We start from the raw sequence: 17,340 nt of genomic DNA, 5'->3' as shown, positions 1-17,340 counted from the left end.
ACGGAGCTTGATCAACTGATTAAAGATGAGTTCTTTGATTCATCGAATTCGGATGAAGAAGTGAACATGATGATACTCATGAGCATGCAAGAGGAAATAGACCGAAAAATGAAATACATTCTTAATTTCAAGAGATCAATCAAAGGAAGAAGAGTCATCAATCGGGATAGAGTATCCGGAGCAAAGCTACTGCAGAAGGATTACTTTGATCCGGAACCAACTTTTCCGGATGATACATTTTTTCATCGTCGTTTTCGTATGCGAAAACCATTGTTCTTGCGCATTATGGAGGGAGTGGAGGCATACGATGACTACTTCAAGCTCACAAGAGATTGTTGCGGTCAACTCTCTTTTTCTTTCAAGCAGAAATGCACGGCTGCTATGAGGATGCTTGCACTTGGTACTGCGGCAGATACCGTTGGTGACATGGTCGGGATGGGGGAGATGAGATGCTTTGTATTGATTTGAGAGTCCGGATAAGAGGTATCTGAATGCACAGAGCAAAATACGAGAGAAAGTCCAGATGCTTCCGCGGGATTTGATCAGTCTGACTGTAGATGCTCTAATGCTAGTGTTATCATCCCCATGTAGGGTGCCGAGCAATAGATTATGCTTCATGTTTGGTTAGATCGTTAGACGATGCAAAGTGTTCAAAAATCATAGTATGATATACTGGTATAAACAACGGTGGACCTCCTTGCGAGGCTAATACGAGACAATCCTTAACTAACCCAAACCTACACCCAAATGAGCAGACTCCAAGGCATTTCCCGGGATAACGGGGACACCCCAAACCACTCCACAAACTACACTCACTTGCCAGCACGTTGAGTGATCTACGGGTCTACTTGCATGCCAGGATGTAGATAAGCTTCCGACTTCCAGCTCGATCTCATCGAGTCACTGCACAAGTAATAAGAGTATCTATAGCCGGATTTCTTATATTTTTCAAATATTTAAAATGTTTTTTTGCCGTGGTTAAAAAAATCTGACCCAATTAAATCATTACTTTCTTCCTAAACGTCTGGACTAACCGACACCCCTCGTATACATCTTAAATCTGAAAATGATATAAGGGTTAAGGAACGCGATCCGGAATGTCCGGTCAGTTCGTCACGTAGGACGCGATTTCATCTGGGCGTTTTTTTTTTCTTATTCATTTTTTCTTTATCAACCACATGCAAGTGATCAAACATATGAGAAAAAATAATTATACGCACAAAAAAATAAAGATTTAAAACAAACACATCCGGTCAGACATGTCTATAAATATTTTGGAATCATATTTGCTAAGTCTGGTGTAGATATGCTCGTCGTGATCCGTGCGTGTTGTCCTTGTGTTGTACTCCCTCCATCTCTAAATATAAATCTTTCTAGAGATTTTACTAAAAAACTAAATGCGGATGCATATAAACATATTTTAGAATATAGATTAACTCGTTTTGCTTCCTAAATACTCCTCTAGTAAAAAAATTAAAGACTTATATTTAGTAACAAAGGAAGTACAAGCCGGCCGGCGTGCGTGCTGCCATTGGCAGGGCATCGCGGATGCATGCAAATGTGCAATGACGCAGCAGCAGCTGCTGCCCGTCATGGACCATGCTAAGCGAGGCTTGGCCAGTCTCGCAAGCAGAGCAGCGATGAAGTCTCGCAAGTCATGGACCATGCTAAGCTAAGCTAGGCTAAGCCTGTGCGAACGGGGAAGCGACGGCCTATTTTTTTTTTTTTTTTAGCAGCTGAAGCGATGACCTAAATTTCCCCAAGAAGCCGGGGGTGCGCTGCACACGTAGCCTGCTGCGTCTCCTAAAAAAAAAGGTAGCCTGCTGCGATGGTCGGCGACTGGCCGACATTTTTTTTTCCGAATGTTGGCAAGAGAGTTGCCAAAATCATTGATAAGAAGAAGTATTATAAATAACATCCTAGAACAGGAATGCACTGCATAAAACGAATGACAAAAGAAGAAGAAAGAAAAATGGTGCTCAGTTTATCAAGGAAAACCGAATGAAAACCTAAATAACGACTAACAACTAGGCCTAAAACACCATAGCACATACAATACCTCAGAAGGCCGACACCCCATAACACATCCGCCAGGGCACTCGAACGCTTTCGCTGCTACCAAAGTGCATACCAAAAACCGTTGTATCAATTCGAGCTGTCACAAGCCTATCCGTGAAATTCGACGACATCAAAGAGTGACGCTATGTCCGATAGAGCAAACATATGCCGCTTCAATCCCGCGAGGCTGGCGGACATAACTTGCCTGACGAACTTGTATGTGAAGAATTCTTCTGCTGCTCGTACGATGATGCTACATAGACCGTCGCCAACCACCAACATGAGCACCGGGTCCCTCTGGCGGAGACTAGCCGACATATCTTGTCGGGGCTGCATTGGAGTATACTGACCATGTCACAAGCACAGAAGCACTTATGATGCGTTTTGTTGCCCGCATCTATTCCAACCAGATTCGTGCATAAATTTTTTGATCCATTTGATTGACTTAGTCGATTATACATGTTGACCCACCCAAAATTTACAACAATCCTTAGTCAGGTTTGCTAGGAACGGCCGAATCGATTATTTTCAATGAGCCAGGCTGGGTCGAGTCGGGAGCCCCTATTTGGCGTTGTAGGCGCTCGTTGGAGAAGTGACGCCTACAACGACCAGCAACGGGTCGTGACCCATTTAACCTCGCTCAATCGCTCTTTACGGATTCGCTGCCCCTCCCTCGCTGAAAAAAAAATCTTTCCCTCCATTGACTCACGCTAGCATTTGTTTTCTAGCTGTACAGCCCTGATGGTTCAAGAGAAAGACCGGCCTTTGGGTTTTTTATGATTTCGAATATGTTCATGAAATAAAAAAAAGGTCATCAATTTATTATAAATGTTCGTGGATTTAAAAAGTTCACGAAATTGGGAAAATACACAAAAAATAATGAATTATTAAAAAAATTCATCGATTTTAAAAGAAGTTAATCAGTGTTGAAAACAATTCATCGGATTTGAAAACAAGTTCATTGGATTTCAAAAAGTTCATCGGATTTGGAAAAAAGTTCATCGAGTAGAAAAAAATTCAGTAGGTTTGGAAAAAAATTGTTGAATTAAAAAAAGTTCATTGGATTTGAAAAAAGGTTTATTGTTTTTAAAAAAAAGTTCATGAAAATGTTAAAAAATAGTTAATTGATTTAAAAAAATCAAATTTGAAAAATTACATAATCCTGTTTAAAAATGATTTGAAAAGGTTCACACATTTAAGAATAAAAAAGAAAAGAAAATAAATATATAAAAAATGTAAGGGGGAAGGGCATTTCCAATACATTGAAATGAAAGACAAGTAGTAGTATTCAAAAGTGCTACGGTAGCATTTTTTTTAAGGTGTGACTCACTTTATTAAACTCAAATGATAGTTACATCTCTAACCAAATCAGCTAGGAAAAACTCAGGCGGATCACCATCCCAACAGAGTAAAGAGTTTGAAACAAAAGACTTTCTACCTTTTTTTATCCCAACAGAGTAAAGAGTTTGAAACAAAAGACTTCCTAGCTTTTTTTTATCCCAACAGAGTAGTGGGTCCTTGTGGCGCCGCCGGTGGCGGCGGATCTTGGGATCCCGCTCCCGGAGACGTTGCAGGATGTGGTGGTCCGTGCAGGAGAGATGGGTTCTTCGAACAGATCTGGGTGAAAGCTTGCTTTCGACTACTAACAAGGCCGGCGATGGCGGCGACGTCTACGTCGTTCCCTTCCTGAAGGCATCCCCGAGGAGAAGTTCAAGACCACTCTCTGCTACCTCCGGGGGAAACCCTAGATCAGTAGATCGGATGACGGCGACACTCTGGTGCCGTTTCCCCTTTGGGGGCATCATTCATGGAGGTACACACGGGCTCGAGGGACCTTTGATCGCCATCTACGGTGGAGCGGCGTTCCCTGTCACACATCGACGTCGTGGAGTCTCGGCGGCGAGGCGCAGCAAAGTCTCGACGACGGATGAGTGACGATGAGCGCGCGTAAGGAGGAGGCGCTGTCTGGCGCCATGGGGGCATCGACGACAGGCCTTGCAAGGTCGATGTGTCAGTAACTGTTCTGAAAATGGATTGATGGAAGGCGGCAGCGACGACCTATGAGAGTGCGGTGGACCGGTTTATGTCCCTGATTCGGTAGGTGGACCGGTACGACTGAACCATGACGTAGTAGTCAAAGCCTCTACCCCTCATGTACTCCTATATACTCCCTCCGTCCGGAAATACTTGTCCTAGAAATAGATGTATCTAGACTTATTTTAGTTATAGATACATTCATTTTATACATTTCTAGGACAAGTATTTCCGGACGAAGGGAGTATATCCCTACAAAGGTTAGATCAATACAACACAACAATACATAATATTAGTCATCCTATAATTTTCACATGGTATTAGAGCGGTTAGTCTCACGACGTCGATCCTAGTACTTTCCACCAATTCCGCAGCGCGCCGCCCCCGGAGAGATTAATCTTCTCTCCCCGGAGGCGCGGCACCCGATCGATCAAAAGATTAGATCGGTTCTAGATCAGTTCATAGATTAGATCCAATTTTCGAAATTCCAGTATATTAGTTCTTCAAGCAACCAATAAATTCCGTCGACTCTCACAAGCAGAGCCGGCAAACAGGGCCTCAACTCTACGGGCGTGCGACTCCAGCAAACCTACGCGGGTGCATCGACCGCCAGAAGGGCGGACGATCGATCCGATCTGCACCGACCCCACGGGTAATCAGGAGTCGAGCGCGTCGGATCCAATCGGACCTCCTCCCGACGTAGTACCGGCCTCCGGACCTCCTCCCGACGTAGTACCGGCCTCCGGCCTCCGACACACGGACCTCCTCCCGACGTAGTACCGGCCTCCGGCCTCCGGCACACGGACCTCCTCCCGACGTAGTACCGGCCTCTGACGCATTCACCCGAAGCAGTTCAGCGCCATGTCTCATGGACCTCCGAGATCCCGATGGGCGTTGGCTGCACGTCCTCGACATCACTTCCAGGATCCAGCAAATCTCCATCGGCCACTCGGGACTTCGTTTGTCCACCTCGGCGATTCTGCACCAGGCCGCCATTCGATCCGACTGCACACGCGTGTATGAGTATGGCAGAGACAAGCGGCTTGCTGATGATGCACTCAGACGAGCTACACATGCATTGTCGGCGAGCGATCGACGCAGACTGAATGACCTCCAGCGCACGGGACTACAACGAGCGATCGTCTTCACCTGCTGCGCTCTAACGAGCGATCGTCTTCACCGGCCGCGCCCAAGAGTGTATCTCAGATGTATGTATGCAGGTACAGGTCAAGGTGGGTAGTACACGTACATGTGGCCAAGAGCCCTTAACTACCACGTCATGGTTCAGTCGTACGGCGCACCTAGCAATCCTGCATCGACATCGACACACGACGTCTGCATCAAGAGGAGCGATCTCCACCGACCCGGCACCGCGACACCAATCCATCAGCACGACCGCACCGAGCGATCTACACCGACCCTACGCCGCGACATCGAGCTGTACGGCTACATGGTCTGAAAAAATCTTTATCGAACATATCTTCGAGAAGCGACATCAACACGCATTATTCACATGCCAGGCCGGTGTGGAAGGTGATGTAATTCTTTATCGACTTCTCCGACGCACACGGCATCGACACTTGGTCGCCGCAAGGAACGCCTTCAAGCGACACATTATCGTCGACATGCTGCTGCGACGTCATCGCCGACACTTCATCGCCAAGGTCTTCATCAACATGGTCTTCACTAACATCTTCGTCAACACGCCGCCACCCCTCGTCCATAAGATGGACACCTAGCGTCCTCTGACAGATTTTTTTTCTGCAAGACGCGACCTCGACGATGGCAATGACCGCGTCACGACGTTGGCATCGACCACGTCGTCCATGACGGCATGACTGCATCGACACGGCGTCACAATAGTGACGACCCCTACACGGCCACACGGTTCTGGCAAAACCGATGTGTGCTCGATGGGCTTCCTCCGGTCTTGGCAAAACTGATGAACTCATCGCCGACGGCACCCTCTGACATCCGCAAGGTGCATCGTCCACGTCTGCAGCTCCGTCATAGCGCATTTTTTGCGCCTCCGGCTTCGTACGGCTTCATCATCCACGACGATCACACATCGACAACGACTACCTCGACCACGACTACATCACCATGATCGGCTACCTCGACATCGACATTAATGGCTTGGTCTACAGCAACTCATCGGCAACAACTCGAGTCAACAGCGTCCGCGTCGTCACTAGCGTCCATGCCACTCCCGCTGTGACTGCGTGAGGGAATAGAGGAGAGACAAGGAAGGCACCAGAAGGGGACGCAGTCACCACCCTAGGTGTCGACCCATCAGAGACGCGGTTGATGATGACGCGGTGGAGAAGATGACAAAGGCGCACGATTTCAAATTCAGTCGCAAGCGTCCGCTTCACTCCCGCTACGACTGAGGGGGAATGTTAGAAGTATAATTGGGTTTAAGTTAGAGATAAGGAGATAGAGATAGAATTAGTTTAAACCACATGTAACTTGTCTTGTACTCCAAGCCTCTACCCTCATGTACTCCTATATATATCCCTACAAAGGTTAGATCAATACAACACAACAATACATAATATTAGTCATCCTATAATTTTCACAATGTTAGGTGAGAGGTCTAGGTATGTGGCTCACACTATCTGCATCCCTTCATCATTGGATATGAGTAGCGATAGATGTTGCCAAGAGGACGGCTTTAGTTATATTGATGTATTGCTTTGTAAGATCTTTGTGAATAATTAATAAAGTGACTGCATTCATCTTCCAGATGCAGAGGCCGGGGATCATCCTCCTTTTCTTGAAAAAAAAAAAGACTTCCTAGCTAAAGTGTGTGCCACTTTGTTTGCATCCTCGGACAATGAGTAAATTGAACATCAGCAACTTTTTGAGCCAAGTGAAAACAACTAGCGAGTATTGCTGAGTATGGCCTCCAATCTTTGATAGACCATTACACGCTTGTATAATTTCGAGACAGTCAGATTCAAAGGTGATTGTAGAGCAGCCTAACTGGTCTACCATTTCCATCCCCTTTCAACGCGAAGAGCTCGACAGTTGGGGCGTCGATTGTTTAAGAGGGAGGTAGCCCCTGTCGGTGCCTCACCTAGCCGCGTTTCGCGCCGCGCTCAAAAAATGTATTTACAGCGCGCACGTCGGCTGGTTTAGCGCAGGGATAGGCGCTGGCTCTAACAGCCGCGCTATAATGCAGTGCGCGCGCGCCGCTCCAGCAGTGCCCAAAAATACAGCGCACGCAGCAGACACAAACCACGTATACATTTCAAAAAATAGGAGAAAAACGATCAAACAAACAAAATAAATCAACAATAAATAGTTATTACAACTCGCAGCGGAGACAGGCCGGGGAAGCGCTTGAGTGGTCGCCGGCGGGCGCGGGCGGCGACGGCGGCGCGGGGATAGGCCGGGGAAGCGCCGAACAGTGGCTCGAGCGGCGGCGGCGGCGCGGTCAGATGGGGGCGGCGGAGCGAGCGCAGGAGAGTGCAGAGCGAGCGCAGGAGAGAGCAGGAGCGAGCGCGGGAGAGTCGCGCGCGCGGGAGCCGGCGCAGCAAATAATGGGCGTGAGATTGCGTTTCGGCAAGCGCGCTGAATTGGAAATGGCGCGCGCGCCATTTTTGCGCGCCCGCTGGAGCTACCGCCGCGTTGCGCGCGCTAAAAACTGTCTTTTTTTACGACGCGGCGCTTGTATAGCGCGGTTATTGGAGATGCTCTCAAAATAACACACATAAACATTAACTTTTCTATGAATGAGGAGCCGGTTTGGACCATTTCACAGTCCTAACTTGATTTGTTGCACAGAAAGTAGCTGAGGCCCTGTTTCTTTAAAAAGTCCTAGGACTTTTTTAGTCCCAACTAAAAAGTCTCTAGTCCTTTTTTTTTTCAAGGACTAAACATGGACTAGAGGTCATTAAATGACATGCAAAAAGATCATGTTACCCCTAGTAAAATACTAAAAGTTATTAAATGGCATGCTAAAAGTAGGGGCACTGTTGGAAAAGGTGCCAAAAAAGTCCCAAAAAGTTCCTCTCATAGCCCAAATACCCCATTTTAGTCCCTAAAAGTCCCTTCTGTTTCTTTCACATGGGACTAAAAGGGACTTTTTGTAGTCCCTACACCAAAAAGTTTCTGGAAAGAAACACCCCGTGAGTTTGTTGTTGTCATATGAATGGCTAGTGCAGTTCTTGACGGATTCTCTATGTTTAACCCCTTGACAGCCTTTCTTCTTTGGCACAAGATATACCATGCTTCTACTAGAATGACTTCTTGTAAGCCCGAAAAATCAATAGATGGAGACTGTCGTCGCTTCTCTCTTAGGAGATGCTCAAAAATAGCACATTCCTCATGTGTCAACATTGAGTGTTTATTCTATCATTTCTTTTGGGCCCAAAGCTTTCCATACCTTTCTTGCCCGCTTACATGTGAACATTAGGTGTCTCACATCTTCACCTCCTTCATTGCAGACTGAGCATTGTGCTGAAATCAGAATGTGGCGATTAGCGACCGGACTGCCAGGAGGATCGAGGTCGGCTTGACGGCTAGCTCCCCTGAGATCTCCGACGATGACCCCACGATGGGCACGGGCTCTGACGATGACTCAGCGTTGGAGCCCGCACGGGTGCATGTCGGCTTGACAATGAAGCAGGTGCATGTGCATTTCAACGCACCCATGGTGACACAGCAGTCTACAGCGGCTCCTATGTCGGTGTTCCGACAGGCGCTCGAGCAGCACTGCCCAACGGAGTGCCCAATCTATGGCCGCGGCGAACCCAAAATTCGTCGCCGAGCAACGGGTGTTTTACAAGGCCGCCTTTGCTCAAGCCGCCGCTTGCAATGCATAGGTGATGCAGCCGGACGTGGAGGCGGTCGCAGACGAGTACACCGCCAGTTGCGCATCCTATGCCAACAAACTCTATTTGGTCGCGTCTGTGGGACGACAACACCGTCGACCCCTCTATTTCCATCATGGACCCCACGTCCACCGGCGACGGACATGTCGCGGATTTCGCCGAGCATGAGTAGGACATGGAAGGCGACATGGCATTGTGTCCTATATGGGCCGGTTTGTCTCCATGTTCTATTCTTCCTCGTCGGCGACCGCACCTTCACTTCACGAGTCTTATCACCGCCGTTCATGGTGAAAGCGGATGGAAGACGCGATTGCCAGAAGGGAACAACAAGGACTTGGACAACAAACAACGGAAGGCTCCCATGTAATGAAAGAGCTCAGGTCTGTATGAATATCATCCGATTCGAATGAAATTCATCCGGCTTGTTTAAACTTTTGTTGAAATGCATGCGAATAACAATGGGCTATTTGGGACGTGGCTCAGTGGAGTAGACGGAACTATAGCGAATCACATAAGGATTGGAATAAGTGCGCTATACTGGGCTATTTGGAATACGCGAAACAATTATATTTTTAATATAAGATTATCCAAAAAAAATGTAGGTTATCTACGGAGCTACAGCTTGGATCCGTACGTGGTCATTACTCAGCCATGTGGAATCCAGGGAGCTTACGGTTATTGAGTGCAACCGGTAGAAGACGGTCGCACGGCTATCTTCAGCCGGTTTGGATGACGAGCTACTAATAGACCAGGCGTATAGGCATCGTAGTCTATTTGGTTCACTTCATCGGATGTGACAGTTCTACCCCGCTTGTGTGCGATTTCTATCATAGTTTGCTTTGTATTTAAAAATTTAAGACCTTAGTTACTTAATTAGTTAATAAAATGGCTGCATGCATCGATTGATGCAGAGACCGGGGATGATCCTTCTTTTTAAAAAAAATTACGAATAACAATGGATGGCCGTCTTTCGTGTCCGCGGATCGGTCTCCTGTCCGCAGATGGATGCGGTGTCCGGTTTCCGGGTCTGTGTTGGAGATACCCTTATCCATGAGGCATTTGCTAGAGCAAATCCTTAGGACTGGAAATCGAATGAATAATATGTATTCCAAGGACCTCACCAAACTTCCATTGATATGTTGGCCCTGAAAAAAAAACTCCAGATATATTATCAACTGCAATGGATCAAACAGACTAAAGTTCTCTTCGGTTCCAATTAAATTATATGAATTTAAATTATCCTAGTCTTTTTCTTCTTCTTATGAAGCCTGTAGAAAACTATGGTTTTTTCTACAACTTTGTATGCGAATTCAGAGAAAAGCCTGCATTTTCCTTTCCCAGGTTGAATTTGAATGAGTTTCTATAACAACGGCATGCACATAATCATTCAGGGTATTAGGAATCCATATGTTTTCAGTTTTAACTCACGAACAAAAGGGCCTATAATACTTGTTCAGTAATGCTATGGATTGCGGAATCAGAACAACTCTTCCTCTAGTCACTTCGTTAACGCACCAAGATGGCATGAATCTGAATCCAATAAGTACCGATTACCATAACAGGCAAACGCCCTATCTAGCTGCAGGATTAAAGAATGACACATGCCCTAGCTTAGGCGGTCCAGACAAAATGAAAAATGGAACTTGGCAATCTTCCTAGCACCTTCTCCTTTTGAGTATAGTATTCTCAAAACGAGAGTAGTAATATTAAGCGAGTGCTCTAGGCAATCAGATAGGGAACCTAATCTAAATTAGGTACTATTCTGGACACTGAACACCGTGGAAATGTTAGCTTGAGCCTTTTGTCTTTTTGCAACTGAACATAGCATCTTGCTTTCACTTTCTCAGGGTTGGCCTAGCCCCTGCACTTTCTCATGGTTAATCTAGATAATTAATAATCTACTAGCGTTTCCTTGAAGTAAGCCCTGCTCAGTGCTGTCGCCATTTCCTAGTGAAGCACCTCCTGCAGATCAGTTCAATGTGATGGAAATCTGTAGCTGTAGCCAATATATGTTGGCTGTTCATGAATGCAACCAGCTAATCCCTTCAGCAGCTGAAGAAGCACCGGTGGTACACATGAGCTTCAGTTCTCTTCTGTTGTAAAAGCGTGATCCGTTGAGATTTGAGGGGGGGACACGCTGCACGCATCGCACCCGACCGAACGGCGTCTATGAGATTCCGTTGCAAATGATGGTCCTGCATAAAAAGAGAAAACCAACCAGGGTGCAGTTCCGGCAGGGTCACATGGCATTTCTGAAACCGGCTTTTGCTATTCTGGTAATGATGGGACGTGTCCTCGGTTCAGACCCGGACAGGTAACAGGTTTGCTTTGCATGATCTGGAAATAGCAAATAATGGCTGCCTGAGAAATGGGAATAAACCGTTTGTGTGATGACTAGATGCAGATCAACAATGTTTACATCCACATTAGTTAATGCAAGACGAATGCAAAATTCCCGTTTTCCGAATTGGAGAGCATATAAGCAGCAACGTCTACATCTGTTTTTGTTAACCTAAGATACATGCAATCAGGGACGGAGCCAGCATTCATGCGTAGAGGAGGCAAGTTTGTTTATGAAGGGGGAAAGTTCATATGAAATGAATTTTTTTAACTGCAACAATCATAATAATATAAAAATCAATTTGTTAGGGGGGTCTAACGTCCCCCCCTAATTTCGTCCCTGCATGCAATCTTTGGGTTTCCCTGTTTCGAGCTAGTGTAAGATGCAAGTTTGGTTACTTTAGTTGGAGGCTCTCAATTGAGCAAACTTGAGTTGACACTTGACAGAGCTTTTTTTCATACACAAACGGCTTTATTTTAATAAGAGCAACTCTAGCAGACCCTGTATATTCACGACTCTGCAAACGCGTTTTGCAGGTCGTCGAAGCGGGGTTTTGTGGGACAAAAAGTTACGCTGCAGAACAGAACGCGCATAATGAAACTGCATAATTTAAAAAATAACATTCGCGGGCATGTTTCAGAACCACACTCATACAACACTACATTCATCAGTACTAGAGGGGACATCACCTACTGGAGCTACTACCGCACTACGAAAATTGAGCTCACCGGAGTCGAGCTCGTGCAGTAGTAGATAGCCTACGTTCAGTAGTCGCCGTCCTCGTCGGAGGAGAGCTCGACGTAGATGCGCTTCTGCGCAGTAGCTTCGCAGCGTCACTCCTCCACCTTGTGGCCGAAGGCGATGGCCGACGCGACACCCTGCTCGTAGAGCACGGTGTCGATCTCCTCCTCCCTCCGGCGGCGCTGCTGGTCCTCTTCGTCCTCCCGTGCACTCCACGCCAGCAGCACGGGCAGGAGGCTATCCGCCTCCGTCGGAGGGAGGAAGTCCTTCGGTCCGACGACGGCCCCGCCTCGGCCTCCGGCTCCATCTTCACCAACGGGAGCTCTTCGAGCTCCCTCTTCACCGGTGGGACGGAGGAGGACGAGCGGAAGCTCGACGCGATTGAGCTTGTGCCGGAGAAGAGGTGGCCGCGCGCGCGGTCGTACTCCTCTGTCTCGCGACGGAGGAGCGACGACGGCGGCGTCAGGCCCCAACGCGTGTACCGACGGGCGGCGCGCTTACGGGCGGCGTCGGATCTAACGCGATGAGCCCTCTCGGGGTCGTCGTCCCTACGGCTACCGGAGTTGGCCATGCGCGGCGGTGGATTGGAGCGGCTACGCTGCGTAATGGAGGCGAGCGGCGGCGGATTGGAGGCGCCGACATCGAGGTGGGGGGGGGCTTTTCATGGCGGCGAAGGGATAGGGTTTCGACCCGCATTCAGCGGTCGAACCCGCAATTATACCCGTCGAGGGGTCGCGTTTACGGGCCACCGCAAAACATTTCCAGGCCGGCCCGCGTTTGCAGTGTCTGTTCTCGTAGAAAAATGAGCCCAAACCCGTATAGTCGCCGGATTTTTTACGGGCCGACCGTTTTGCCGGTCTGTTAGAGTTGCCCTAAAAACGATACAACCTCAATTTTGCATAACAGATTTTGCCCGACAGAAAAAATTAACAACCACTAACACCTACGAGTTGCCATTGACGAAGGAAGAAACCATCGCCCACGATTACCATTTTTATGTTTATTTTCCTACGCATTGTACATTTTTTGTATATGTTACGGACATTTTAATACACATATTTAAATTTATTACATGAATGCTTACCATCTTTTGAAATATTGTTTTTGAACTTTTTTTAATATATGATAAATATTATTTCAAGTACACATTGCAGATTATTTTATTGATACGAAACTTTTGTACTACAACTAAGTGACAATGTTTAGTGTATAAACATTTTCTAAAATCCTCCTTCCGTCCGGAAATACTTGTATCTAGACTTATTTTAATTATAGATACATCTATTTTATTCATTTCTAGGACAAGTATTTTCGGACGGAGGGAGTATCATGAACACATGTTTTGAAATGTGTGAACATTTCTGTAGAATATCATGTATATTATTTTGAAGGGTACAGAATATTCTTCTTATTTATACTTTACATTCTATAATTATTTAAATGTCACAAGCATATTTTTGAATGTTGTCAGCATTTTCCAAAAGTTGCCAAACGTTATTTTACAGTGTATTAACATATTTTGTAGATGTAAACAATTTTAAAAATGTTAAGGTTTTAAAATTTGTTCAGAATTAAAAAAATGTTCATCATTTTATAATTTTGTTCACGAATTAGAAATTGATTCATGTATTAAAATTTGTTCATAATTCAAAAATGTTTACTGTTTCCAAATTTGTCCACAAGTCCAAAAATGTCCACAATTTTTGAATTTTGTTCACGGATTTGCAATATGTTCATGTTTTAAAATTTGTTCACAATTCAAAAATGAGCGTTGTTTCAAAATTTGTTAACAATTTAAAATTGTCCACGATTTTTAAAATTTTGTTCATGAATTTTAAATTTATTCATGTTTTAAAATTTGTTCAAAATTCGAAATATGTTCGTGGTTTCCAAAACTTGTTCACAATTCGAAAAATATTCACAATTTTATAATTTTACTCACAAATTTGAAATTTGTTCACTGTTTCCAAATTTGTAAAAATTTAAAAAATGACACATTTTTTGTTTATGTTCATGAATTTGAAATTTGTTGACGTTTCAAAATTTGTTCATGATATCAAAAATTTCGTGGTTTCTAAAAAAATCGCAATTCGAAAAAAATCAAAATTTTATGATTTTACTCACGAATTTGAAAATTGTTCACAATTCGAAATATGGCAACTATTTTTTAGTTTGGTTCACAAATTTGAAATTTGTTCATGTTTCAAAATGTGTTCATAATACAAAAAATGTTCGTGGTTTCAAAATTGTTCATAATTCAAAAAATGTTTGCAATTTTATAATCTAACTCAAGAATTTGAAATTTGTTCACAATTCGAAAAATGGTCGCAGCTTCAACATTTGTTCATAATTAAAAAATGTTCATGTTTTAGAAAAAAATTCATGAATTTCAAATTTGTTCATATTTCAAAATTTGTTCACAATTTGAAAAATGTTCGCGGTTTCAAAATTTATTCACAATTCGACTTTCTTAATATATTTTCTTGTTTAGAAATTGGTTCGCATGTTAAAAATGTTCATATTTTCATAGTTAATTTTTGTTTCAGAAAATGGTCAGAATTTTTATAAAATGTTCCTCTTTCGAAAATATTGTTCGTATCTTTTAAATTTGTAGTTGTTTTAAAAAGTATTTTTATTTTCTTCAAAAAGTTGTTCATATTTTGAGAAAAAAATATTGTTTTCAATATGGGGAGCGCTAGCGTCCACCGGTAGATGTCTAGTAAACATCCGCCATCATGACGACCGTCAAATCTCCGTGCGTGCAACCGTCTGCACCTGTCCGATCTAGCTGCTAGCACGTAGCTCGGTCGCCTTCCCCGACACACTAATTACTGAAACAACGAACCAGTTACGGAAACAACCGTTTTGTTTTGACCCCGACAGAGCTGCGGACGACTATAGAATTTTGTCTGCAATAAAGATCGTGTTACGAAAATACGTATGTAAATTTTTTTCAATATAGTTTGTTATAGAATGTTTTCTGCCATAAAAATCTTGTCGCGAGAATACACATATAATTTTTTTACAATGTAGTTTATTATAGATTGTTTTCTGCAACAAAGATTGTATAGCGAAAATACATGTAGATTGTTTTGTAGCCTACTTTGCTACGGAATATTTTCTACAATAAAGATCTTGTTGGAAAAACACATGTAATAAGATTATTTTTTAAAGATTCGTTGCCTCGCGAGCCGTCGGATCTGGCATATCTACCATTCACGAGTGCTATACCTGGCATATCTGGCACATCTAGCATCTGGATTCGTTGCCTCGCGAGATGCCGACACATCCAATAACTTGCGTGTCCTATCGAAATTCAGATCTTGCAACAAACTACGTGTTACGGGAAAGAAGATTGCAACAATGGATGAGTTGCAAACTTAGGCCGTTAAAAGAGGATGCTCTGAAGCTGTCCGATTAAAGAAAGATCTGACGGCTAGAAAGGCGATCAGTGTGCACAGACAGATCTGCCGGGTGACCTGAAGCTTTTCCTTTTTAATATGGGAAACGTTACTTTTCAACCGACGGATCCTGATTTCGCGTCCACCGTCTCCTTTGTTCGCCACGTGGCCGGGCGGACGAGCCGTGACCCGTTTCCTGAAACAACTCAATTATTTCTGCAACTTGGAAGTAGTTGCAGAACGAGGGACCCAGGCATGGCGACGACGGCTTCCACGGGAAGAGGTCGCCGGCGGCCCCGCCGCCGGCCGCCTCGCCGCCTAGAGCTCGCCGGCCGTCCCGCCGCCTAGAGCTCGCCGGCCGCCCCGCCCCGCCGCCAAGAGCTCGCCGGCCGCCCCGCCGCCCGCTCCGCCGCCTAGAGCTCGCCGGCCGCCCCACCGCCAAGAGTTTCCCTGCTCGCTAGGTAGTGGTTCTGCAACTTGAGCTTTGTTGCAAAATTTACTGAAACATGGCCTTTGTTGCAAAAAAATTTCCCGCAAAAACGAAGAAAAAAATCCTGCAACAAGCAAATTGTTTCTGAAACTCGACCGTTGTTTCAGGAATTAACAGATCCAAAGTTTATTTCTTGCAACAAAGCGAAAGTTTCCGCAACTCGAGCATCGTTTCAGAACCATGCGGCGGGGATGCAGGGCGTTAGATCGCCATCCGACGGCTAGCTAGGTGACGGATAATTTTTAAAAATCATCCGACGGATGCGTAGCGTTCCCCTTTTAATATTGATGCTTTATTTTAGTTTACCAGTTTAATCTTCAATAGAAGTCATCTGGGTGGACTGGCTAGCAACAGAAGCTTGTATGCTACAGATCGGTGGTTCAAATGACACCAGGTACCGATGGTTTTGTTGAATTTCAAATGCACGTCACGTAAATGGGCCGGCCCAGGTCAGCAATCTCCTGTGCGAAGCCTCTTATGTTCGCCGCGAAGAGCGGCACATAGGACGTCTCTTTTTTTCTGCTTTTTATCAGGTTTTAAACATTTTTGGACCGGTCATTCTCTAGGTTTTTCTTTTTTTGCTTGTGTTTCTTCATTTTATTTTGTTTCTTTCTGTGGTTTCACTAGTTTTCTGTGTCATTTGTTTTTTAAAGTCTTATATTTTTCATACACATTATACATTTTTGTAACATTATTTTATACTCCTTTCGTTTCTAAATATAATTTTTTTTTAAAAAATTCACTGCAGTCAACAGACGGAGCAAAATGAATAAATTTATACTTTAAAGCATATCATATACATCTGAATATAGTTTATAGTGAAACCTCTAAAAAAGCTTATATTTAGAAACAAAGGACGTACACGTTAAATCTTATGCAGATACAATATCTATTTTTATTTTCTAATACATGTTTTCATGTAAAATTTTCTTTAAACATTGTACATTTTTCACATAGATTAGTGTATTTTTGTATATATAAGTTTTAGCCCACAAAACACGTACTCGGCCAGGCCCAAGAAACAGCCTTTTTATCGGTTTAGCAATCCCCCGAGCCAAAGTTAGGGAGTAAATAGTTAGAGACTACTCTTTCGACGGCCTTCCAATAATCGCTCCCACACGTGGTCACTTAGCGCGCTCTCAGGCGTCGCTATGTGTCACACTTTTGAACGTTTATTCCGAATTTTGTTTATTTTTCACATGTGTTTTTTGTTTTTTAGATTATTTTTTAGTTTTTTTGTGTGTTTTGGTTTTTCACCTGTCCTTCTTTGCTTTTTTATGAAGAAAATTTGAACAAGAGGATTTGCACGAAAAACACATTTTTTTTGTAAAAGGCATGATTTTGATTTCAAGAGAGGCATGACTTTTTATCCTCGGTAGGTAATGACTACTATTATTACAACTTGCTTACATAGTATTCATGAAAGATCCAATTTAT

This window comes from Hordeum vulgare, chromosome 1H (assembly GCF_904849725.1).
Source record: "Hordeum vulgare subsp. vulgare chromosome 1H, MorexV3_pseudomolecules_assembly, whole genome shotgun sequence".
In the NCBI taxonomy this organism is placed as follows: domain Eukaryota; kingdom Viridiplantae; phylum Streptophyta; class Magnoliopsida; order Poales; family Poaceae; genus Hordeum; species Hordeum vulgare.
The sequence above is the reverse complement of the archived record's forward strand: the minus strand, read 5'-3'. Positions refer to the sequence as shown.